This window comes from Schistocerca cancellata, chromosome 2, assembly GCF_023864275.1.
Source record: "Schistocerca cancellata isolate TAMUIC-IGC-003103 chromosome 2, iqSchCanc2.1, whole genome shotgun sequence".
Taxonomy (NCBI): domain Eukaryota; kingdom Metazoa; phylum Arthropoda; class Insecta; order Orthoptera; family Acrididae; genus Schistocerca; species Schistocerca cancellata.
In genome coordinates, this window is record NC_064627.1 from 342731081 (window position 1) to 342758276 (window position 27196).

The following is a 27196-nucleotide window of genomic DNA, read 5'->3' on the forward strand; positions in this document are numbered from 1 at the left end:
AGTTTCAAGGAAGTTTCCAACAGCATCGTGTCACTTGAGGTTTTTCAGGAGAACAGTATCCTTAAATTTCAGTCGTTTGTCCATGGTGAGTTTACATCGGTACATTTTACGAACTGCTTAGTATGCTCTGTGTGAAGCACAATAATCAGAGCAACAAGCAGGACCAGTTTTTACTCCACAGCAGTTCCGTCTGAGTAAAATTAGTAATTAGGTTGATGTGCCTGAAAGTATTAATTTTTTCTTTCGTCAGGCGTGCCTGCTGAAAGGAAAATGTATGTTTTCGTCATTCGAATGACACTTCGTTATTGTCACGACTAGAGAGAATAAACACGGTACTATTTCATTGTTACTAAAATATACATTATTCAAAAATTATTGTATGAACTATGCTGCAGGAACTGTTGTAAAATGATTTGTGTAAGAAATATTTCATTTCAATAAATAAGTCACTGTTTATGGAAGTCATCTGTAACGTAACATCACACATTGCCTTTATTTATTTTTTTCGTGATAGCAACCTTTGTAAGAATTGCATATTGAAAGGTGGCTACACTGAGTCACAGCGACAGAGATTGCGCCAAAGATTATTATTCCTCCGCCTCCACTGGGCAGTTGTAGTTCACAGGATGTTGAGGGCGGTTGTTGTTCTGTTGGGCGAGAGTAGACGCTGTTCGGTTGGTGTAATGTATAGATGGAAGAAGTTGCAATTGTCAGAATATGTTTGAGAAAGGAGATGGGCTTTTGATTTACGATGCTGGTGTAATGGAATATTTTCGTCAATATATAATGAGGTAAAAAGGTATTACAGTTGTCTTTAATGACAATCCCTCTTGCTCACAGGTACAGTCAACAAAGCATCTGGCTCGTGTCATTTATTAGACTTGTAATTCTGGTTTCTATGTGCAATTATAGTATTTCTGGTTTTTCAATTAGTTCATTGTAAACGGTGTTTAAATTGTTTTGTCGTATTGAGAAAGAACCGAGCCAGATACATGTACGTTGAGTCACTCTACCACACACAGAACAGTTACACTTGTGCTTTGTTGTTTCGTAGCTTTTATAGTTGCAGGGGACTTAATTAATCAATTGTGTAAATGGAAATTCCTTGTCATGCTTTATTTTTATTTTATGCAGGTAGATTGCGTGCTAATACTAGTCAGGGCCAACCGGCTACGAGACTTCGTAACGGGTCACACAGCTACAAAAATTATTGCATTTATTCATTTTCTTTTTAATTAACTGTCGGTACGGCACATTAATGATGTGTGACATTATTTGTGTGGTTTAGATGCTTGAAATTAGCTTGTGTCGCTCCGGATACTAGCATTACGCGGCGCTGTGCTCTCTTGTCACGATGAGACGCGCTAGGAAGGATAGGCTGTACAAAACTCTGTCATAAGCGGTTTTTCGTGCGACCAAAGCGCGTAAACTCAACAGTTACAAAAAATACTTGCAGTGTATCTTAGCAGCTAAAATTTTGACAGCGCATTTCTTCGATCTATTATTCTCATATAAAAATTTCAGTGTGTGTTTCGATGTGTAGCAGTAGACCATCCCCTTGTAGGCAACATCAGTCCACCCCTGTCACTCGAAAAGCACCGATGAACGACATAACTGGTGTATGGAAATACTTCAGAAACAGAGACTTTGTCTTAACACGACGGAAACAGAAGCGTACTACAACCACGTGTGCACTATATGGCTCTGAGCACTATGGGACTTAACAGCTGTGGTGATCAGTCCCCTAGAACTTAGAACTACTTAAACCTAACTAACCTAAGGACATCACACACATCCATGCCCGAGGCAGGATTCGAACCTGCGACCGTAGCAGTCGCACGGTTCCGGACTGCGCGCCTAGAACCGCGAGACCACCGCGGCCGGCGTGTGCACTATATTTACAGTTGTTAAATTAAACTGCCAGAGTAGTTTAAGAGCATAAGCTCAGCCATCGGTGTCGGTTTATCCATACAGCACAAGTGGCAAATGCTGTGGGCCTAGCACTGACAGGGTGCCCACAGCAGCTCTGTCCAGTTTCTTTAGGTCACATTAGTCGTTACCATTTTGGAGTGATTCGTCTTCATGGACCTTCAGCCGAATTGATATGCTGTTAATTCGATCATTTATTCAGCTGTTTTGTTGAGGCAATTAGTTAGCACTATCGATTTCTAAATTACGCAATTTCATCTTCAGAAGTGCTAGTGGAAGTTCAATCGAAATACGTAATGAGCTCCAAAACAAATCATAACGAAATTCAGTAGAACTACAGTGAACATAGGATATGACAGTTCTTGTGTATGCTCAGTAGGGTCAAACGTACAGTAACTGAAGTTATATGCCTGCAACTTACAAATAAAACCACCTGCACTCGCCACTCATCTTTTATTAATGTGTTGGATACGACCAACAAGGAATTTTACAGTCCTCTTTAACAAAGAAATAATTTGCTGTAACCTATTAGTGCATGTGTTCAAGCACTCCATACGAAAATGTCGAATTTGGGATATGCTTAAAAAATATGATTGCACTGATAATTTATGCACTTACATTTTCAGTTTATGGTAGTTGCCTTCAAAGCAACACACGCCTGAAGTTGTCTTTTCCACTGCTCAGTACGCTATGTATATTGTTTTTAGTGTGGCTGCGCATAAACTCTCTCGTTTCTGCCTTCCTGTTTCTTTCGTCGGGTAACCGCAAGAACTCCCCTGCAGTAAACTACTCGTCCGTTGCCATTGTGTTGAACGAGTCATCAGAACTTGCATAATGTATTGATAGCTTTCAGAATTTGAAAAAAGCGTATCGCTTAACATAAAAACGTACTTAGCTGTTACTGATTTCAAGAACGACTCTGATAACATTCGGGCGAAACTATCCGTGCGAGGCATCTATTTTTAGAGTGAGTGGACACTAGAGTATTGTTTGCAAAAATATTATTTCATAAATTATTGGAAATATAAGCAAAGCGAACATTTTGAAATAAGTAAGATAAATGTGTTTCTTATCATTGTCCTTACCCAGTTTTCCAAAATCACAAACATCATCAGCTAAGTTAAATGTAACTATAAATTGTATTATACATTGTATTATTACTGTATTGGTAATCATGAAAAAGTACGTGAAATAAATAACAAATACCTTAGAAAAGTTTTTAAATAGGTACGTTATCCATACGTGAAAATAAGATTAATATTATGATAATTATGAAACCAGGACAGTAAGCAATAGCCAATTTGACAACTGGAAAAAAGCAAGTGAACAGCTTTTCCTAGTTAACATAGAACCATATTTGGTGGAATATTTCCGCGACTTGTCTGTTTGAAATATAAGCAAAACAGCTACATAACCAACCACTAAAGCTTAAGATTTTTTATTTATAATATCTTCCTGAGGATATTCTCATCGTCACTGGCGTGCAATTGATAATGGAGCAAAGCCTCCGAAACACTTCGTTAATAAAATAAAACTTATAATTTAGTGAAAGGTTACGTTGTGTTTTTATTTATGTTTTATGATTCCTACTTACTTCCGATTATTAAGGACTTCATGTCTAGTTTATTTCTTGTACAGTGTTTGGTACATGAACTCCATGCGAAACACCGTCTTTCAGCCAAACAAAAATTGTATCCTCCTAAGATTAGAGATGTTTACAAAACGGACTTAATTCCTCCCTCGCCATCGTATACCGCCATTTTACAATTTCGCATTTAATTTCCAGTATTTCTTTCTCAAGAAACATTTAGGTGTTTTCCTCTCAGCAGGCAAACATTCTAGACGTCACACTCCACAACTGGAGTTAAAATTTGTGTTAAAGAAAAAAGATTCAGCGGTAAATAAAATCTGTCATATGCGTGGCTGTAATGATGCGTGACGCTTTTATGGCCCCGGTGATTCCTCTGTCATGTTCTTCTTCTACGACATCTGCCTGATAACAAAAGAGACATTAACCTGAACATATTACGTACGATGAGTCATACCATCTCTTAAATCAACAGAAAGGAAAAGTCTTTGCAATAATATATAATATGTACGTATGTAACTTGAGTACTCTCCAACATGTTCGTAAAAGGAGTTCGAAATGCGGAAGTGATCTGATGCTAAAGAAAACAAAGAAAAAAGAACTATGAAGGTATCTACGAATTCCTCTCGATGAACGAACTACCTTCTGTAAGTTTTATTCAGTTTAAATGTTAGTAGAAGTAACTGGCAAATCGTGTACCTATAAGACATGTTGATATCAAATCTTCACAAAATTTTGCAATGCTCTTTAAAGATAGGGTGCCTGCAAAAAGTTATAGGCCCACATGAGAAGAACTGCATTTATCATAATTTACTAATGGCAGAACATATATTTTTCGTCTTTTTATCAGCAATCCTCTTTATTTCTCCGAAATTTCAGTCAATTTTCTGCAGAACGTGCTATCATTTGATCGTATTGCTTTGTTTTCTACTTGCTGTTTTCCAACAATGATGATCTCGAAATTGTATTTATGGAAGTTGTTACACCTTGCTGTATATCCAAAGACTATTAATTGTCTTATTTCAGCTTCAGGGAAAGTTACTCTTGTCTCTTGTTAAATTACTGCATAAATGTCCTTACTGCATGACCCAATATTATTTATTAACCTTCTTCACAGTAACAGCCCCACTGCTACTTGTTGTTTTATGTTGTCAGTGAAGAGAGTGAACATTTATCGGTAAAGTAATACACTTGAAGTCCACTCCAAAATTTATTCCTTGTTTGTTAAAAGCCGTTAATGAGTCGTTAACTATACTTCATTTTTTTCACGTGCATAGAAGTTAATATATGGGGGTATCTGATCAAGGTCTTTCGACGCTCTTCAGTACTAGAAAGATTTTGACTAGATTGAAACAGTAGGCATTGAAAGAAAGAAATCTGTGGACTGAAGAGCCAAGTCAGTAAGAAACCGACGAAACCGGGATAAGTGAGAATACTGACGTCCTTATTAAATGGTTCCGGAAGGCCTCAGATTCCTTCAGGCTAATGCTCCTTGACTGGTTGATTCCTTCAAAGGGGCGTTGGCAGCCTTCCCACACAGTGCTCTGGTGTCCAACCTTGTACTCACTCATGACTCCTCGTTGACCGTGCGTAAAAATTCGAAACTGTTTTGCTAACGAGACACACACTGAAGTGACCAAGTCATGGGATAGCGTTATGCACATACACAAATGGCAGTAGTATTTCATACACAAGGTATAAAAGGGCAGTGCATTAGTGGAGCTGTCATTTGTACTCGGGCGACTCATGTGAAAAGGTTTCCGGCGTGATAATGACAGCACGATGGGAATTAACAGACTTTGAAATGGGAACGAGAGTTGGAGCTAGACGCACGGGTCATTCCGTTTCGGAAATCGTAAGGGAATTCAGTATTCCGATATCCACATCGTCAAGAGTGTGCCGAGAATACCAAACTTCAGGCATTACACCTCTCAAATGGTTCAAATAGCTCTGAGCACTATGGGACTTAACTTCTAAGGTCATCAGTCCCCTAGAACTTAGAACTACTTAAACCTAACTAACCTAAGGACATCACACACATCCATGCCCGAGGCAGGATTCGAACCTGCGACCGTAGCGGTCGCGCGATTCCTGATTGTAGCGCCTACAACCGCTTGGCCACTCCGGCCGGCATTACACCTCTCACCACGGACAAGGAACACTGCGTGGAATGACCGCAGAATTTAATGTGGACGTACGACGAGTATATCTGTTAGGACAGTGCGGTGAAATTTGGCGTTAATGGGCTATGGCAACAGACGACCGACGCCAGTGACTTTGCTAACAGCACGACATCGCCCGCTGCGCCTATTCTGGGCTCGTGACCATATTTGTTGGACCTTGCATGACTGGAAGACAGTGGCCAGGTGAAATAAGTCTCGATTTCACTTGGTAAGAACGAATGGTAGGGTTCGAGTGTGGCGCAGACCCCAGGAAGCCATGGACTCAGGTTGTCAACAAATTACTGTACGAACTGGTGGTGGCTCCATAATGGAACAGATTGGATCCTCTGCTCCAACTGAACCGATCATTGACTGGAAATGATTATGTTCGGCTACCTGAAGACCATCTGCAGCTATTCATGGACTTCATGTTCCCAAACAACTGGGCATTTTTATGGATAGCCGGTCGAGGTGGCCGAGCGGTTCTAGGCGCTACAGTCTGGAACCGCGCGACAGCTACGGTCGCAGGTCCGAATCCTGCCTCGGGCACGGATGTGTGTGATGTCCTTAGGTTAGTTAGGTTCTAAGTTCTAGGGCACTGATGACCTCAGAAGTTAAGCCCCAAGGTGTTCAGAGCCATTTGAATCATTTTTATGGGTAACAATGCTCCATGTCACCACACCATAATTGTTCGCAATTTGTCTGAAGAACATTCTGGACAATTTGAGAGTATGATCTGGCCGGCCAGATCGCCTGACATGTATCTCATCGAACATTTATGGGATAAAATCGAGTGGTCAGTTCGAGCACAAAATCCTGCACCTACAACACTTTTGCAATTATGGACGGCTATAGAGGCAGCGTGGCTCAATATTTCCGAAGGGGACTTCCAACTACTTGTCGAGTCTACGCGACGTCGAGCTGCTGCACTGCGTCGGGCGAAAGGAGATCAGACACGATATTACGTGGTATCTCATGACTTTTGTCACCTCAGTGTAAATCGCTGACCTTATCATAGGTTATGAAAGAATGCTGGGGAACATCTGAAAGACAGTTTGCATATTAATTTTTTTCTTTATTGTGATTTTGATACACGTACAACAACAGGTAGGCTGGCAGCAGCACCTTACGCCGCTCTTCAGCCCAAGAGTTAACAGTGACAAAACATATAGAAGACACATGAGTTTGAACAATCGGCAGGTAAAAAACAGTAGACACAGTAACATAAAAAACATGAAGCCGTTCAGACTCGACGACAATCCGCACTACCAACTGTTGACACGACGCACAAACACTGATGATTTCGATGGCACATGTGAACGATGGAGCAGAACGGTGAACACTAAACACAAAACACGATGGCACACACGAGAAACGGATGGCGATGATCTCCGGCGCGCGAAAGTCCACGTAATGTGTGCGAGTCCTGGGACCTGCGTGAGGGGGATGGAGAGGGGAGAGCAAAGATGCCAATGGCAGAGGAGATGGAAGGAGGAGTGGAGGGATGGGGGTAGGGGAAGCCCGGGGAGGAGTGGGGAGAAAGGGAGGAGTGAGGTAAGGGGGAGAGAAGGGAGAGAGGGTGCCCAAAGGAACAAACACAGGATGCCCGGGTTCCTGGGTTCGGTTCCCGGCGGGATCAGAGATTTTCTCTGCCTTGTGGTGACTGGGTGTTGTGTGATGTCCTTAGGTTAGTTAGGTTTAAGTAGTTCTAAGTTCTAGGGGACTGATGACCATAGATGTTAAGTCCCATAGTGCTCAGAGCCATTTTTGAACAAACACAGGAAGAGGGAGGGAGGATCAAAGTTGGTAGGAAGGGTAGATGGAGGGGTGGAGGGCATCACCAGGGAGGGGGAGCTGGCGGAAGCCACCTTGGGAGAGGGTAAGGTGGGTGGAGAGATGGAGAGCAGGTGGGACGTGGAGATACAGGGACAGCAACTGGCGGGGGTGGGAGAGGATGGGTGAGACAAGCGGGTGAGGAGGGTCAAGTTTACGGGAGGTCTAGAGGATCTGTATCCGTTTGAGGAAAAGGAGGAGGTGGGTGAACGGAATGAGGTCGTACAGGATCCGCGTGGGGGAGGGTAGACGGATGCGATAGGTGAGGTGGAGAGCATGGCGTTAAAGGATCTGAAGGGATTTGTAAAAGATAGGGGGGGGGAGATCCAGACAGGATGGGCGTAACAGAGGATAGGGCGGATGAGGGATTTATAGGTGTGGAGTATGGTGGAAGGGTCCAGATCCCACGTACGGCAGGAAAGGAGCTTGAGGAGACGGAGTCGGGAGTGTGCCTTGGCTTGGATTGTCCGGAGATGGGGGGTCCAGGAGAGGTGTTGGTTGAAGGTGACGCCAAGGTACTTCAGGGTGGGGGTGAGGGCGATAGGACGGCCATAGATGGTTAGATAGAAATCGAGGAGGCAGAAGGAAGGGGTGGTTTTGCCTACAATGATCGCCTGGGTTTTGGAGTGATTGACCTTAAGCAACCACTGGTTGCACCAAGCGGTGAACCGGTCAAGATGGGATTTGAGAAGGTGTTGGGAACGCTGCAGCGTGGGGGCAAGGGCAAGGAAGGCGGTGTCATCGACAAACTGGAGAAGGTGGACGGGGGGTGATGGCGGCGGCATGTCCGCCGTGTACAAAAGGTACAGAAGGGAGGAGAGGACGGAGCCTTGGGGCACACTGGCAGAGGGAAAAAAGGTGTAGGAATCCGTGTTATGGATGGTGACGTAGGAAGGACGGTGGGAAAGAAAGGAGCCGATCAGACGGACGTAGTTAATGGGAAGGGCGAAGGTTTGGAACTTGAAGAGGAGACCGGAATGCCATATACAGTCATAGGCACGTTCGAGACCCAGGGAGGGGAAGATTGCGGAGCGACGGGAATTAAGCTGTTCGGAAAGGAGATGAGTGAGGTGAAGGAGAAGGTCATCGGAAGAGAAGGACAGCCGAAAGCCACACTGTGTAACGGGAAGGACGCGGTGCTGGCGGAGATGCTGGTGGATGCGTCGGGTGAGGATGGATTCCAGGACCTTGCTGAAGACCAAGGTAAGGCTGCTGGGACGGTTGGAGGAGACGGCGGACGGCGGTTTACCGGGTTTAAGGAACATCAGGATACGGGAAGTTTTCCACAGGTCAGGGTAGTAGCCGGTGGACAGGACTACATTGTAGAGCCTGGCCAGGGTAGAGAGGCAAGAGACAGGAGCTTCACGAAGGTGGCGGTAGGTGACACGATCGTGACCAGGAGCGGTGTTGCGTTTTGTGTGGAGTGTAGCAATGAGATCCTGTTTAGTGATAGGGGCATTGAGTTCTGTGTGTGCCATGTTGTCCAAGTACTGGAAACCAGGTGTGAGAGGGGGGGGGGGCAGAGGTGTCAGTTCGATCGCGGACATCCGGGAAGAGGGAGTAATCGAACTGGGGATCGTCGGGGATGGAAAAGAAATCAGAGAGGTAGGAGGCAAAGTGATTGGCCTTACTAAGGGTGTCAGGGAAGGGGTGGTCATAATGGAGAAGAGGATAGTAGGGGGAGGGTTTAGTTCCGGTAAGGCGACAGAAGGCTGACCTGAACTTGGACGAGTTTATAGGAAGAGTATCATTTAAACGGGTGCATGTCCGTCGCCAGTCCCGGCGTTTCTTAGCCGCGGGCAAGTTTCGGATGTGTCGCTGGAGTTGCCGGTGGCGTCGTAGTGTGTCTGGGTCACGCGTATGGAGGAAGGCACGGTAGAGACGGCGGGATTCATTGAGGAGGACAGCCTGTGGGGGTAAGGCAGGACGGTGGGGGTGGATGGCGTCAGTAGGGACGTGGGCCTCCACGGCCTCAGGCAAGGTCTGCTGGAGAAAGGAGGCGGCACGGGTAATATCATCAGGGTGGTGGTAGGTGAAGGGGTGGCTATCGACCTGGGTGGAGAGGGTATCCCGGTAGGCATTCCAGTCGGCACGGGAATAATCATGGACGTACTTCGGGGGAGGGTCAGTACGAGGTTCGGGACGGGGGCGACGACCGTCTGAAACGGTGAGGAGGACAGGGAGATGGTCGCTACCAAAGGGGTCCAGGACATCCACCGCTATGCGGCCAAGGAGGTTAGGGGAGGAGAGGATGACATCGGGAGTGGAGTTGGATTCGGGGCGGGTGTGCTGGGGAATGGGGACGAGGTCGCCTTGGAGGGAGGAGAGGAACCGGTGCCACCGCCGTAACTGGGCGGCGGAGCGACTATGGATGTTGAAGTCGGCGGCGATCACGTAGGAGGAGAAGGTACGGTCAATGTGGGAGAGGGCACGTGGGTCTGGTCCTGTAAACTGAAGGGTAGTCCGAATGTAAGAAGTGGTAGGAGCAGGAAAAGGTGAAATGCTTCGGTACGCAATTAAAAGCGGTTTTACTCCATTTTGGCTGAGATGAGCACGTAGGCGCGAAGCTGTACAACGAGTTACAAAGTTACAAGTAGTCGCCCCGCACTATGAAATACAATCAATGTTGCTTGGTCGTCTGCTCGACATCAAACGGGCTGAATCTGGAGCGGCTCTCGTAGAGCTGCACAGCGCTGGCTAGAGGGCGCTGTCGTCGGTATCGTAGTGCCAACCTAAGAACTTGTACCTACGCCGTGGCGTCGTAGCTATCGATACCACATTAAATATTTGGAACGTTGCTTGCAAAAAATGTTTATTTTTTAAAACAAGAACAAGAACGTTTGCGTTATGTTCAAATGTGTGTGGAATCTTGTGGGACTTAACTGCTAAGGTCATCAGTCCCTAAGCTTACACACTACTTAACCTAAGTTATCCTAAGGACAAACACACACACCCATGCCCGAGGGAGGACTCGAACCTCCGTCGGGACGAGCCGCACAGTCCAGGACTGCAGCGCCTGAGACCGCACGGCTAATCCCGCGCGGCGTTTGTGGTATCATATAGATGCAGCAGCATCTCGCTGTCACATTAAATTGTACCTATACAATGACTATGTAACAAATATGAGTATATTGCTGTGAAACTGTAGCTGATCGATTATTTTATTTTCGTTTAGAGACGCAATTCACTTCAATAACTAAAGCGTAATCACTGGTCTGCGTAACTTTCTGAAATGCAATTAAATTGGCATTTGTAATTATCAGATATTTAAAAATATTTGTTCGCTGCTGTCTGCATTTATGATCATTCCACGTACAGCCTTTTCCCACGTTTTGCTCTCATTTTATCTCACGCTTGGCTATTGGTTTGTCAAACAGCCACTAACAGTACTTCGCTGTCACATACCATGAATGCCATTTGCTTGTGGAGTTCATTCGTTATCTTGAACTCGGTTTGAACTATTGTGATATTTCTTTTTAGTTGTATTTGGGATAGCCAACGTCACTTGAAAACACTGAGGGGAGTGGAGGCGACGGACTAAGCTGAAATGATACAGAAAAGCCATATATGCACATGTACAAGAAGCCTCAAAAGTCTGAATACGGTGTGGGCTCTCTGAAACTGTAAGAAGATAAATTTACGATTCGGCCACACCCGCCGGAGGTTCGAGTCCTCCCTCGCGCATGGGTGTGTGTGTTGTTATTAGCATAAGTTAATTTAAGTAATGTGTAAGTCTAGCGACCGATGACATAATCAGTTTGGTCCCTTAGGAATTCACACACATTTGAACATTTCTTTGAAATTTACGATACATTATTGCGTACAGTCAGCAACCGTGGCACAGCTGATTTGATGTACTTCGCCTGGTTTCAGTTGTCCATCAGCATCATCAGTCATTTGATATCCACCGCTGGACAAAGCGTCCTGCAGAGTGTTCCACGTATTATAGTGTCCTATAGTAAGTTTCCATGTTGTTACAGCATACACTCCTGGAAATGGAAAAAAGAACACATTGACACCGGTGTGTCAGACCCACCATACTTGCTCCGGACACTGCGAGAGGGGTGTACAAGCAATGATCACACGCACGGCACAGCGGACACACCAGGAACCGCGGTGTTGGCCGTCGAATGGCGCTAGCTGCGCAGCATTTGTGCACCGCCGCCGTCAGTGTCAGCCAGTTTGCCGTGGCATACGGAGCTCCATCGCAGTCTTTAACACTGGTAGCATGCCGCGACAGCGTGGACGTGAACCGTATGTGCAGTTGACGGACTTTGAGCGAGGGCGTATAGTGGGCATGCGGGAGGCCGGGTGGACGTACCGCCGAATTGCTCAACACGTGGGGCGTGAGGTCTCCACAGTACATCGATGTTGTCGCCAGTGGTCGGCGGAAGGTGCACGTGCCCGTCGACCTGGGACCGGACCGCAGCGACGCACGGATGCACGCCAAGACCGTAGGATACTACGCAGTGCCGTAGAGGACCGCACCGCCACTTCCCAGCAAATTAGGGACACTGTTGCTCCTGGGGTATCGGCGAGGACCATTCGCAACCGTCTCCATGAAGCTGGGCTACGGTCCCGCACACCGTTAGGCCGTCTTCCGCTCACGCCCCAACATCGTGCAGCCCGCCTCCAGTGGTGTCGCGACAGGCGTGAATGGAGGGACGAATGGAGACGTGTCGTCTTCAGCGATGAGAGTCGCGTCTGCCTTGGTGCCAATGATGGTCGTATGCGTGTTTGGCGCCGTGCAGGTGAGCGCCACAATCAGGACTGCATACGACCGAGGCACACAGGGCCAACACCCGGCATCATGGTGTGGGGAGCGATCTCCTACACTGGCCGTACACCACTGGTGATCGTCGAGGGGACACTGAATAGTGCACGGTACATCCAAACCGTCATCGAACCCATCGTTCTACCATTCCTAGACCGGCAAGGGAACTTGCTGTTCCAACAGGACAATGCACGTCCGCATGTATCCTGTGCCACCCAACGTGCTCTAGAAGGTGTAAGTCAACTACCCTGGCCAGCAAGATCTCCGGATCTGTCCCCCATTGAGCATGTTTGGGACTGGATGAAGCGTCGTGCACGTCCAGCACGAACGCTGGTCCAACTGAGGCGCCAGGTGGAAATGGCATGGCAAACCGTTCCACAGGACTACATCCAGCATCTCTACGATCGTCTCCATGGGAGAATAGCAGCCTGCATTGCTGCGAAAGGTGGATATACACTGTACTAGTGCCGACATTGTGCATGCTCTGTTGCCTGTGTCTATGTGCCTGTGGTTCTGTCAGTGTGATCATGTGATGTATCTGACCCCAGGAATGTGTCAATAAAGTTTCCCCTTCCTGGGACAATGAATTCACGGTGTTCTTATTTCAATTTCCAAGAGTGTATTTTCTAATATCATCAACTAGCCATCTATTCAGTTTATTATTATTTCTTGAATTCCGGGAGATAACATTATTGGTCGTCTTATTATCCATTCACCTTGCTACGTGTCCTGCCCGCCCCACTTCAACCTTCATTATAATCAGAATTACCTTTTTTGCTCCGGTTTGTTCCTTGACCCACGTGTTGGTTTTCTTGTCTGTTCTAGAAATTTTCATCAAGCATCTCACCGTTGGGACCTGAGTTACTCTGTTTTTGAATAGATTTAGCATTAATAGTGTGGTGTCACCGCCAGACACCACACTTGCTAGGTGGTAGCCTTTAAATCGGCCGCGGTCCGTTGTATACGTCGGACCCGCGTGTCGCCACTATCAGTGATTGCAGACCGAGCGCCGCCACACGGCAGGTCTAGAGAGACTTCCTAGCACTCGCCTCATTTGTACAACCGAATTTGCTAGCGATGGTTCACTGACAAAATACGCTCTCATTTGCCGAGACGATAGTTAGCATAGCCTTCAGCTACGTCATTTGCTACGACCTAGCAAGTCGCCATTACCAGTTACTATTGATACTGAATCATGTACAGTCAAGAGCGATGTTCACCATTAATGGATTAAAGTTAAGTATTCCACCAGCTACGTCCGTTTTTTCTAAAGTCTAATTTCCTTGTCCTGTTCCAGACCTCACGCCAGCCTGCGTGAGCTAAAAAGCGTGCCTTTCGGCTTCCTCTAGTAACACGGTGTTGGCTCTCCTGCCAACCCACAACAAATAGTACACCTCTAACTGTGATTCAAAACATTGTACACTTTGTGCTTCAAACACATCGGAATTATAGCTCTGAAACATAACGTATTTTACCAAAAGTGCTGCAGGCCACATTTGCTATCTTTAATATATTCCATGCCCATACAGTCCTGCTCAGCTCATCTAGACAGAAAGACTCATCAGCTGGTCCCGTGGTGTAATTGTTAACGTGTACAGTTTTCTTCGGTGTGTTCATTATACATTATTTTAATCTTTTTATAATTGATTATCATGCCTCCTTTCAAACTGTATCAATTTATCTCACACATTTAATTTCACTTGGGGTAAACAATTCAGTGCCACTAGAAAAACGGAGGGGCCTCAGTTATGCTTCATTAATACTTATTCGTCCTTTAGGAAGTGGAAACTGATCTGTTGATGCTCAGAATGGTTTTTGAAGCTCCTTGTCTGACTCTTCTTACAATTCCGAATTTATCATTATCTCGATGGAGTCGATTGGCACATGTGCATAGATCTATACACTCTGCAGAATACCACCACAAGTTGAATCAATACGTTCTTTCTCAAGCGCTTTTTGCACAGATTTAGTTGAAAGCGAGACACCACCTTCCTGAACATCTTTGGTTTCCATGCTGTGTGATGATTCATACTCACTAATCCTGCGCATAATTACATGCAGGACTTGAAAATGGTCGATTGTGCCTTATGCTTTCCTAAAAACCTGCTTGTTGATTTACCTAATTCATCTCCAATGTGTTTTCTTTGCGGTTCGCTACAAATATAGTGAACACCCTGTACATTACAGAAAGGAGGTAGATAATTGAACAGCTTGTTGTTTTCCGTTGTACCTCTTCACAAAATTCTATTGTATCTTCTCATCGCGTCGCTAAGACTTTTCTGAATTCCTTCGTTTTATGGGTATTATAACCTGCCTTTATTGTAGTTTGCTTGAAACTCTCTCCTTTTCTTTAATAGCTGCATCGTTAAGACTGAGTTTTCTTTATATTTCGCAGTCCTTATACCTGCAATGTATAGCACTTTGCTGTTTACCTTATCACAACTTTGATCTATGTTTCTGTAGTTTCCATTTTCTAAGATATTTACTTGAATCTACGAGAGACTTTAAAAAGTTTGTTACAGATGTGACCCCACCTTAAGGTCATTGCGCAGCTTGAGTGGCGCATTGTCAGGAGAGAGTACATGTTCCGGCTTTCCTGTAGAGAGTTCTGTTACGGCACGGATAACAGGTGCATCACAGTCATGCGGGAGTGTCGCCAGCCGCCGGCCGGAGTGGCCGTGCGGTTCAAGGCGCTACAGTCTGGAGCCGCGTGACCACTACGGTCGCAGGTTCGAATCCTGCCTCGGGCATGGATGAGTGTGATGTCCTTAGGTTATTTAGGTTTAAGTAGTTCTAAGTTCTAGGGGACTGATGACCACAGCAGTTAAGTCCCATAGTGCTCAGAGCCATTTGAAGCATTTGTCGCCAGCCGCCAGACGGGAAGTGAATCACCGTTAGGGGCTCAGGGAATCAGCCATCTTGACACTCTTAAGGAGTCTGGTTCGTGAACATAAGGGGGAATCTTGAAAAATTTGTTAGTTTTCTAAATAGCGTACTCAAAGAATAAGGGTTGCGAGCCAATGTAATGCTTAACAGGTCTTTTGGGAACAAAAAATGGTTCAAATGGCTCTGAGCACTAAGAGACTTAACATCTATGGTCATAAGTCCCCTAGAACTTAGAACTACTTAAACCTAACTAACCTAAGGACATCACACACATCCATGCCCGAGGCAGGATTCGAACCTGCGACCGTAACAGTCGCGCGGCTCCGGACTGAGCGCCTAGAACCGCTAGACCACCGCGGCCGGCTTTTGGGAACAATTTGGTATATGAACCGCAGCTTTCCGTCTCTCTTGTAATTTGTGTTGCAAGTGAAATAAAGCATGTTACTTGTGTACAGCGTAGGTACACATATCTCAAAACAAAAACAAAGTACAGGGTTCGGCAAAAAGACCTCCCGTATTTGGAGAGGCGGCTGTGTGTATTGTGGCGGGGATATTGATGTAGAGGAGGTACCGATCGGCAGCGGTGTCGTGCCATTTTCAGTAGGCGCAATAGCTTGGCAGAGTGAGCATCGTCACTTTCTTGTAGAGGAGTATACTCATCCTGGTGGTTCTGTCATTACTACTCAGCGAACATTTTGCATCCGGTTCGAACTTTGTCGACATAATTCTGTTCCTGAAAGAAAAACTGTTCGAGTTTGGGTATCAAACTTCAGAACATCAGGTTCTGCTCTGAAAAAAAAAGAAAAATATCTACTGCCCGACGTCGGACTGTAACAACGCCGGAAAATGGGATGCGTGTGAGAGCTTTCGTCCTGCAATCTCCAGGACGTTCAGCGCCTTACACGTGAACCTGCCCTGGGATTGTCTGATAGGAATGTAAGACAAGTCCTGATGGTTACCCAGTAATAAAGTGAGAGACGTTTTGAAACCCGCAGAGCCTCTGTGTGAGCAAATTCTTCAGAACATCCCCCCCCCCCCCCTCCCCGGGATGTTTCTCCTAATGAGGGTCACTTCAAGTTGGCAAGCACTGTAAATAAACACTATTTCCGCTATTAGGCATCAGAAAACCATCAGAAACATCACCAACGATCCTTCACAACCATCGTGTGACTGTTGGCGCGCCGTTGCTGAATTTGGTGTGTGAGGTCCGCATTTTTTTGGAAGAAAATTACGTAACTGTAACGGTTAACTCAAATCGCTACTCTCACTTGATAGAGACGTTTCTCTGGCCCGAACTAAACCAGTGCTGTGTGCTCCGCCTTATAGGCGGGTGACCTTGAACGAGTTTCGCTCGACCGCCGCTAGGCCGCGGAGGATCGCGCTCTAGTTTTAACAGAGCGCGATCCGCTGGAAAATTCGACTTCCGGCGACGCCAGTGCTTCGTTGAGGATCGTGAGGAGGGAGAAGTCTGGTTCCAACAACACGGTGCCACAGCTCATACTTTCCCGCGTTGTCTAGAAATTTTCAGAGAGCTGTTTCGTGGACGTCCTTCCTCTTCGCGATGAGACGTCGCCTGGCCCTCCTAGGTCACCCGATTTATCACTTGTAATTTTTTCTGCGGGGACACTGAAAGGCTAAAGTGTACAAACATTACCCCACAAATCAGCAAGCACTTTAGGAGGCGATCAGCCAAAGGGGTGAAATAAAGAAATGTGGACATCTACCGGGAAAGACTTCATCAGTGTGTCATTTACCGAACATAATTTTTAAAATAAACTAATGTACTTTGGCATAGTATGTGTTGATCGCAAATGAAAGTATTTTCTCTCTATCTTTCCTTCTTTGTTTGTAACAAACTTTTGAAATACAGGACGTCATTTTGTCGGACCCTCTAGAAGCTTCTTTTTTCTGGAAGTTTTTCACACTATTACGTTTCAAGTAGACAATTAAAAACAAGTTGCTGTCATAAATTATGGTTCAAGAAATTCTTAATAATGATTATAAAAAATTTCAGTAATTTACTCACAGTTTTTCAGATTAAAAAGAAAAGCACTTCCTAATGTTCTGCAAAATATTAGGAAGTGTTCTCATTTTTATTATAACTGTCATATTCTGCCAAGCATCGACGGAAAATTCAGTTAATGCCATACCTTTTCTTTAAAAAGTGTTTAAGTTTCAAATTCAAGTCAGAAGATTAGTCTGCTTTTAGTTAAGTATTTTTTAAGACAGTATATAAAATTTGTCCTCTATTTTAATAGTTTTTTACTAATGTGTATCAGAATATAAAAAAGTGAACGTTCAGGAATTTCAGGTTAAAGTTAAAGCGAAATTATCTACCCTGCATAATTCTGATCTACCCTAGGTTTGCATTCATCTTTTTTCTGGTGTTGTCCTCTCTTTTCTTTCTCAGACTTACTCTTCTTATTCTTGTTTGTTTGATGGCTTCCAGCACTCATTTCTCTGCTTTGAAGAGCCTCCTGCGGACAATGGTAGTTACAGTTCTTTGCGTATTTAGCCCACCAGACATTTCCATTAATTCCCTAACCTTAAAACTTTGACGGTGCACCATCAGTGAAACATAAAAGAACACCCAGCACACCAGTTTTCAAAGTTTTGGCATCCGTTCCCATATGCAGTCGTTAAAACTGTCATTTGGGTTTTGTTTCCTACCATGTAATTACTTCTCTAATAATCTTGTGTTATTAAGACAATAGAGACTAAAAGGTCATAGAAAACAAACAAGTGAAAGAAAATTCTGTGACACGGAGGTGTCATCATGTGTCCAGAGGCTATTAAATTACTCTAATTTTAGGGATTTCTTCTATACGATTTCTTCGAAGAAGACATCTTGTTCATAAAACTGCAGAGAAGTCACGTACTAGTCCCCTTAAGAGAAACTTCGAGCATCTCAAGAGAAAAGGGTTAGAACAGTGTAGACCGAACCACCTTTGTTATTTCGCAACGTTACACAAGAAACACCAGGTAGGGCGCAACAATGACTAACGATAGCGGTAAAGACCCTGTAACAAATTCGTTAAGCAAATGTAGCGGGAAGAGTGGAATCAATTCGATCATTACGAATGACATCGTAGAACAGAGCCGCCCCTCGGCGACGTAGATACTCCACACTAGCTATTGGGACTCGATCAGTAAGTCGAGACGATCAACGAACCGAAGTCACGACTTCTGGAAGTCTAGCATCCCGTACTGATGTCAACACAGCAGCCGGCGCTGATGGATGGACTGAGGGCCTACCATCACCATACAGGACCACGGCGGAAGCTGCCCAACTCCAGCGTCTCAAAGGTGACGGGTGTCAGCGAGCCACGTTCAGCATTCAGCGTGGCTACACAGCATCCGATGTCACGGTCCACCTGAGGGGACAACGTAGAAAGTGATCTGGAGGTATTGAGTACTCCCAGAAACGGCGTGTGAATCAAATCACATACATCGTGGCATCGCCAAGTAGAGCATCAGGGTGTAATCGACTTCCACTCCGACCTGAAGCAGCGTCCTCGGCAGTTGTGAGTCTGCTACTGGATTCAGTGGATTTTTCTGCGGATTACGTAGCCACCAGATGATGCAGAAGAAGTAGCAACGATTTGTATTTTCAGTAATAAACGGAAAAATTTTCAATATTGTTTTAGTGCGTCTAATGACGCTGCACCGGTCCTTGGCCTGCATCCTGGAGAATTAGCAGGAGTTTATAGCCCGGCAAAGGCACGTGTTTCCATGTTGTGCTTCTGAGTAGACGCTGCAGAGCAACGCTCACCTAATGGATGTGCAGCTACACAGAGGCAATACATAGGCGTCAGGTCACGGATACGGGCGTTAATCAGGCGAATGGATTCCATCTGTATATGACTCAGTTACGTGACTACTGGGGCAACCGTATAGCACGCTAAGTTACCCGAGTAGACGCGATGTCTCTCACAACCACCAAAGATGTAAGATACGTGGCTAACCGAGGTACTAGAAATACTTACACGCATCTCGTTATATTTTTGCGAACTTACAGGAAACCGGCGAGTTACTTTCACTTACTTTTTCAAACGTTTGACACTGTGGTTAATGATTTCGTGGAAGAAGCAGTCCCGTCAACTTCGTGTTCATTAGAAAAAGAGTCAAGATCAGATTGGGAAGTGATGAGGAAGTAAACCAGAACCATACCGCCATTTGCTTTCAGTGATTTGGGGAAATATTACTGGAAACCTAAATCTGAGTGGCCAGAGGGCGATATTTGAACCACCGTTTACCCCAATATAAATCCAGTGTCCTACCACTGGCCAGCTTGCTCTGTTGGACAAGGATACCCCCCCTCCCAAATCAAGAGCTGTAAAATGGCTCAGATGGCTCTGAGCGCTATGGGACTCAACATCTGAGGTCATCAGTCCCCTAGACTTAGAACTACTTAAACCTAACTAACCTAAGGACATCACACACATCCATGCCCGAGGCAGGATTCGAACCTGCGACCGTAGCTGCAAAATTATTGGTCCAATATGCTTTAGAAAAATCATGGGGTACAACTACTTCTCTCGCCACTTATTCGGTTCACGCTTGAGTACCACTTTTGATCATGCAATGTGTCCTCAAATAACTTAGCTTTTCTATTTACATCTACAGCTAAATTACTACTCTCCAGCTCACACTTAAGTTCCTGGCAGAGGGTTCAGAGAACCACCTACCGTAATTACAAGATTCCCCCGTTCATTTTTTTTAATTGCAACGTCTATGAGCGTATTTCTGCAGGTGTAAAATTTCTCGATCAGACACAGTCCTTCCACCAATTCTCGTTTTTAAATTAGCAAACCACCAGGCTGAAAGTTTTATGAAATGAAATCTCCTTAATTTGTTATTCATGGGCAATGTTTCATTACTTTGAATGTTTACATAGTAGAGTAGGCCTGTTGCACTTGTGAATACTAACTCGGACACTGAAATATCTGTGACAATTTATTTTGGCCAAATGCACTTCGATCGTCAGAAGGCGTCATTTAAAATTAACAAGACAGATGTCGATTTTGTGAGCTCGATTTTCTGGACAAACTTTTCCACTACCTAGGAGCAGCAAACAGCTTAGAATCTTTTTAATATAAGCATCCAATTTTTTGTCGTTGTACGCGTATGGATTGTATAGGGGAATAAGAATATGAATAGAATTCAGTGGTCACTGACAGTATCACATCTTTATTAATGAGAAATTCCAGTTTCCCTACTCGCAAATGGATTGCGTTTGTCGTAAATTATGCAGAAAGATCGCATTCTTCTAGAATAGCTTTTTCTGCTTTTTAAGGTTCTAGTAGCGCTTGGAAAGCTTTAAAGAATGAATAATTCATACAGCTTCATGCTGTATTTAGTGATTTTTGCCACAGACAAGTTTTTTGAGGGATTCAACTGACTGAAGCACCAGTAGAAGGCGTACCACTTTATGATAGTATGGAAACACTTGTGATTGCTGCATTTGTTATCCTTTTCCTTGCAATGATAATAATATAAATATTTGTATGTGAATGGTCCCAAACATGTGCGATCAACTGGGGATATTGTATGAACAAACCACGGTCGTTTATGATACTGTGATTTCAGTACTACATATTGAACATAGTGTGTATTAAATACAGCATTTCAAACATAGTGAAGAATTTGTACGCATATCACGTTGGATAAACATTATTGCTTCCAGTTCAAAAAGCTCCTTTATTTCTTTATATTCCATTTGACATGGTTTTAACTTGTACGGTGTGTGTATAGTGAAGATATTTTCTTGTCTTTTAAAGTGCAACGCTTGGTGGTACACTTAAAAGTTGTCCTTCCTATAAAAACGAATAAACTTCATTTAATGTAAAGCATTCTGACTTCTCTCAGTTATGGTTCCCAGACACCCATACATATATAGAGCAAGTAGAGCATCAGACGTTGTACTTGATACCTGTAGTAATTTAATGTTGCCCACTGGTTAACTTTCCTTTTACTGAAACGTGATCGAATCTTCCTAAGATCAATCTCTTCTCTAATCAGTAAGTCTGCTGGCCACAAGGCTTGTAAGGAATTGGTAGGGAGTTCCATTTCTCTACCAGCGCGAATGACAAATGCTGGATGGTGCATGTGGATGTGCTTCCTAGTGCATCCCACAAGCTTTCTTTATTCGTGTCAGAGGCACACTAAAATGAACACATATACAACACATACAAAGAAAATTATACAGTATTCACCCAGAATTGGGCAACTTTGATAGCACTGGGTGCTGCAGACGTTAAGTCCTTCATGCTACAGCTGTTTGGGCATGCGTTACATTTGAAGAGATGTCGGGTTGTCTGCAATTCACCGCATTCGCACAGTGTTGTGTTGGCATTTGGCAGTTGGAAGTCCCATTTAAGGAGATTGTCCCTCGATTTTACGACTTCGGTCCGTAGTCTGTTCAAGGACTTCCAGACGACCCACTTCTCCATGTGTCCAGACGGCAGGGATTCTTGTGGTGTCATCCAGTTTGACAGGTGTTGGCATCTTTCTTTCCAATTGGTGAGTCGGGTAGCCGCAGCTGATCCTTCTAAGGGCTGTGAAGTTGTTAGGAAACTCTTCCTGGACTTTAGTCTTGGCTTGGCAGGTTGATGTCCAAAGAGTGGATGTGAGGTCACTGTATTTGATTTATGCATCTCGATGTTAGCGGCGACCTCTCTTCTGATGTCACATGGAGCAATCCCAGCGAGACACTGAACTTTGTCCATGGGGATTGGCCTTAGGCAGCCTGTAACGATCCTACAGCTGTCATTTAAGGCTACATCAACCAGCTTTGCATGTACTGAATTGTACCACACTGGGCTAGCGTACTCTCCTTTGCATGTACTGAATTGTACCACACTGGGCTAGCGTACTCTCCTGCAGAACAGCATAGGTCAAGAGCTGTTGTTCTTAACGTTTGTGGATGTGTACCTCAGTTCGATCCCGCCAGTTTCCGAATAAGGCAGTTTTTGGAGGATACTTTCTGATTCAGCTTCTCTGGATTGTCGGACGGATGACAAAATGGTAGCTATCGAAATAGCCGACAGAGGGATAGAGAAACAATTAAAATCGCTCAAAAGAGGAAAGGCCGCTGGACCTGATGGGATACCAGTTCGATTTTGCAGCGATGTACCGTAGGTCTCTAGAAGAGCGTAGCGTTCCAAAGGATTGGAAAAGGGCACAGGTCATCCCCGTTTTCAAGAAGGGACGTTGAACAGATGTGCAAAATTATAGACCTATATCTCTAACGTCGATCAGTTGTAGAATTTTGGAACACGTATTATGTTCGAGTATAATTACTTTTCTGGAGACTAGAAATCTACTCTGTAGGAATCAGCATGGGTTTCGAAAAAGACGATCGTGTGAAACCCAGCTCGCGCTATTCGTCCACGAGACTCAGAGGGCCATAGACACTGGTTCCCAGGTAGATGCCGTGTTTCTTGACTTCCGCAAGGCGTTCGATACAGTTCCCCACATTCCCCACAGTCGTTTAAAGAACAAAGTAAGAGCATATGGGCTATCAGACCAATTGCGTAATTGGATTGAAGAGTTCCTAGATAACAGAACGCAGCATGTCATTCTCAATGGAGAGAAGTCTTCCGAAGTAAGAGTGCTTTCAGGTGTGCCGCAGGGGAGTGTCGTAGGACCGATGCTATTCACAATGTACATAAATGACCTTGTGGATAACATCGGAAGTTCACTGAGGCTTTTTGCGGATGATGCTGTAGTATATGGACAGGTTGTAACAATGGAAAATTGTACTGAAATGCAGGAGGATTTGCAGCGAATTGACGCATGCTGCAGGGAATGGCAATTGAATCTCAATGTAGACAAGTGTAATATGCTGCGAATACATAGCAATGAAGATCCCTTATCTTTTAGCTACAATATAACAGGTCAGCAACTGGAAGCAGTTAATTCCATAAATTATCTGGGAGTAAGCATTAGGAGTGATTTAAAATGGAATGATCGTATAAAGTTGATCGTCGGTAAAGCAGATGCCAGACTGAGATTCGTTGGAAGAATCCTAAGGAAATGCAATCTGAAAACAAAGGAAGTAGGTTACAGCACATTTGTTCGCCCACTACTTGAATACTGCTCACCGGTGTGGAATCCGTACCAGATAGGGTTGATAGTAGAGATAGAGAAGATCCAACGGAGAGCAGCGCGCTTCGATACAGGCTCATTTAGTAATTGCGAAAGCGTTACGGAGATGACAGATAAACTCCAGTGGAAGACTCTGCAGGAGAGACGCTCAGTAGCTCGGTACGGGCTTTTGTTGAAGTTTCGATAACATACCTTCACCGAGGAGTCAAGCAGTATATTGCTTCCTCCTACGTACATCTCGCGAAGAGACCATGAGTATAAAATCAGAGAGATTAGAGCCCACACAGAGGCATACCGACAATCTTTCTTTACACGAACAATACGAGACTGGAATAGAAGGGAGAACCGATAGAGGTACTCAAGGTACCCTCCGCCACACACCGTCAGGTGGCTTGCGGAGTATGCATGTAGATGTAGATGTAGACAATGTCAGTAGGTCAGTGTACGGTCGAGAGTGACACCCAAATATCTGGGGTGGGAACAATATTCTAGTGCAACTCCATTCCAGAATATTTCAAGTTTCCTGTCAGCTTATTTATGTTTCAGATGGAATGAACACACTTGCGTTTTCTTAGGACTGGGTGCGAGTTGATTCTTTTCATAGTAAGTACCAAGCTGTTGTACACCGTGTGTAGGCATTATCTCTACATCTTCAAACCGATTACTGTGGGCAGCAAGAGCAAGGTCATCAGCATCTTTTGCATCCTTGAGGCTGTGGTTGATCCTTAGTGTGCACACTAAATAAAATAGCTGACAGTACACTTCCTTGAGGAAGACCGTTCATTTGAGTTCTCCATCGGCTGATCCCACACTTGCCCGATGGGATTTAATTCGGGGGATGGGCAGACCAGTCTATTCGCCCAATTTGTTCCCTTTCAAAGAGCTCCTCCACCTGTGCTGTTCGATGTGGTAGCGCATTGCCATCCATGAAAGTGAAGTCAGGGCCGAATGCACGCTCAGAAAGACGCAGATGGAGGAGGAGTACAGTGACACAATAAAGATGACGGGTGAGTGCACCGTATTCAAAGATTTGATGGTCAGCACGTCCACGCAACATAATGCTTTCTCAAACCACAACACTGGGCTACCAAAACGATCATGTTAGATAATGTTCCTGGGATCATTACGTTATAATGTGTGCCAACTATAGGGAGCTACATAAACATTTTTCCTTTTCGCTAGCATTTCAGCACTGGAGCGAACATGTCGCTATCACTTTTGAAAGCGTATTTCATCACAACATCTGTAACTCATTCGGTAATACGTTTAGTCGATAGTGCTGTGAAAGACAGCTTTCGATAACGCATGTAACTCTGGGCAATATTTCAATTAAAGCGGTAGTAATATACAAACTCCTGAGCAGCAGTGTATGATTTCGTTTAACTTTGGGGCCGCGCTGAGTAGCAGCCTGGTTTGAGATGCCATGTCACTGATTGCTCCGCGCCTCTGGCCGGAGGTTAGAGTCCTCCCACGGGCATGGTGTGTGCGTGTATGTGTGTGTGTGTGTGTGTGTGTTGGTCTTAGCATAAGGTACTTTAAGTCAGTTTAAGAGTTTGGTCCCTTAGGAATTCACACACACATAACTTTGAACAGTTGTTTGCTGGATGATGTTCCTATCAAGCTCTAGCATAACATCCGTGTTTCATTAACATGGTGGTGTAATGGAACACTCCTATTAGTATTAAACCATCATTGCACATTTTGCTTCATATAATATAAAGGGGCAGTTTGCAGAAAATGGTGTCATCCTTTAAGAAATATTAAAACCTAAGATTCTGCATACTGAGTCACACATATTGCCTCAAGGGAAAGGGCTGCCATAATCGAAGCAGATTTCGAAGTTGTATCGTAGAACTGGGAAAAGTTTTGTCTCCTACACTGGATGAGTGCCAAAGAAGTCGTATGTGGGTGAACAAAGTTAAAGTTCAGCAAAGTAAATAAAACTTATAAAACGTCTCAATGTTCACCTGCGATACTGTGAAATTCTGGCTGAAATTTAAGAGAATTAGATCTCCCGGAGTCGAACACCAAAAATGTTCTGAGTACAAAGTTTTAGACAATTGGTTGAATGTGCAAGGGATTGCACTTATGTGTGTGTGTGTGTGTGTGTGTGTGTGTGTGTGTGTGTGTGTATGCGTGTGTGTGTAGATATAGCCGGCCGTGGTGGCCGAGTGGTTCTAGGCGCTACAGTCTGGAACCGCGAACCACTACGGTCGCAGGTTCGAATTCTGCCTCGGGCATGGTTGTATGTGATGTCCTTAGGTTAGTTAGGTTTAAGTAGTTCTAAGTTCTAGGGGACTGGTGACCTCAGAAGTTAAGTCCCATAGTGCTCAGAGCCATTTTTTGTGTAGATATTTACTCTGTGAAATTTCACGGCATGTACACTCCCGGAAATGGAAAAAAGAACACATTGACACCGGTGTGTCAGACCCACCATACTTGCTCCGGACACTGCGAGAGGGCTGTACAAGCAATGATCACACGCACGGCACAGCGGACACACCAGGAACCGCGGTGTTGGCCGTCGAATGGGGCTAGCTGCGCAGCATTTGTGCACCGCCGCCGTCAGTGTCAGCCAGTTTGCCGTGGCATACGGAGCTCCATCGCAGTCTTTAACACTGGTAGCATGCCGCGACAGCGTGGACGTGAACCGTATGTGCAGTTGATGGACTTTGAGCGAGGGCGTATAGTGGGCATGCGGGAGGCCGGGTGGACGTACCGCCGAATTGCTCAACACGTGGGGCGTGAGGTCTCCACAGTACATCGATGTTGTCGCCAGTGGTCGGCGGAAAGTGCACGTGCCCGTCGACCTGGGACCGGACCGCAGCGACGCACGGATGCACGCCAAGACCGTAGGATCCTACGCAGTGCCGTAGGGGACCGCACCGCCACTTCCCAGCAAATTAGGGACACTGTTGCTCCTGGGGTATCGGCGAGGACCATTCGCAACCGTCTCCATGAAGCTGGGCTACGGTCCCGCACACCGTTAGGCCGTCTTCCGCTCACGCCCCAACATCGTGCAGCTCGCCTCCAGTGGTGTCGCGACAGGCGTGAATGGAGGGACGAATGGAGACGTGTCGTCTTCAGCGATGAGAGTCGCTTCTGCCTTGGTGCCAATGATGGTCGTATGCGTGTTTGGCGCCGTGCAGGTGAGCGCCACAATCAGGACTGCATACGACCGAGGCACACAGGGCCAACAGCCGGCATCATGGTGTGGGGAGCGATCTCCTACACTGGCCGTACACCACTGGTGATCGTCGAGGGGACACTGAATAGTGCACGGTACATCCAAACCGTCATCGAACCCATCGTTCTACCATTCCTAGACCGGCAAGGGAACTTGCTGTTCCAACAGGACAATGCACGTCCGCATGTATCCCGTGCCACCCAACGTGCTCTAGAAGGTGTAAGTCAACTACCCTGGCCAGCAAGATCTCCGGATCTGTCCCCCATTGAGCATGTTTGGGACTGGATGAAGCGTCGTCTCATGCGGTCTGCACGTCCAGCACGAACGCTGGTCCAACTGAGGCGCCAGGTGGAAATGGCATGGCAAGCCGTTCCACAGGACTACATCCAGCATCTCTACGATCGTCTCCATGGGAGAATAGCAGCCTGCATTGCTGCGAAAGGTGGATATACACTGTACTAGTGCCGACATTGTGCATGCTCTGTTGCCTGTGTCTATATGCCTGTGGTTCTGTCAGTGTGATCATGTGATGTATCTGACCCCAGGAATGTGTCAATAAAGTTTCCCCTTCCTGGGACAATGAATTCACGGTGTTCTTATTTCAATTTCCAGGAGTGTAAGTAAATTACACATTCTGTGGTCGAACCCACAGCTTTTCGAATACGAAATCCTGTGAGATGGTATAGTTTCCGTGTGTCTTAGGACACTTAGCTGTTTATGTCATAAGA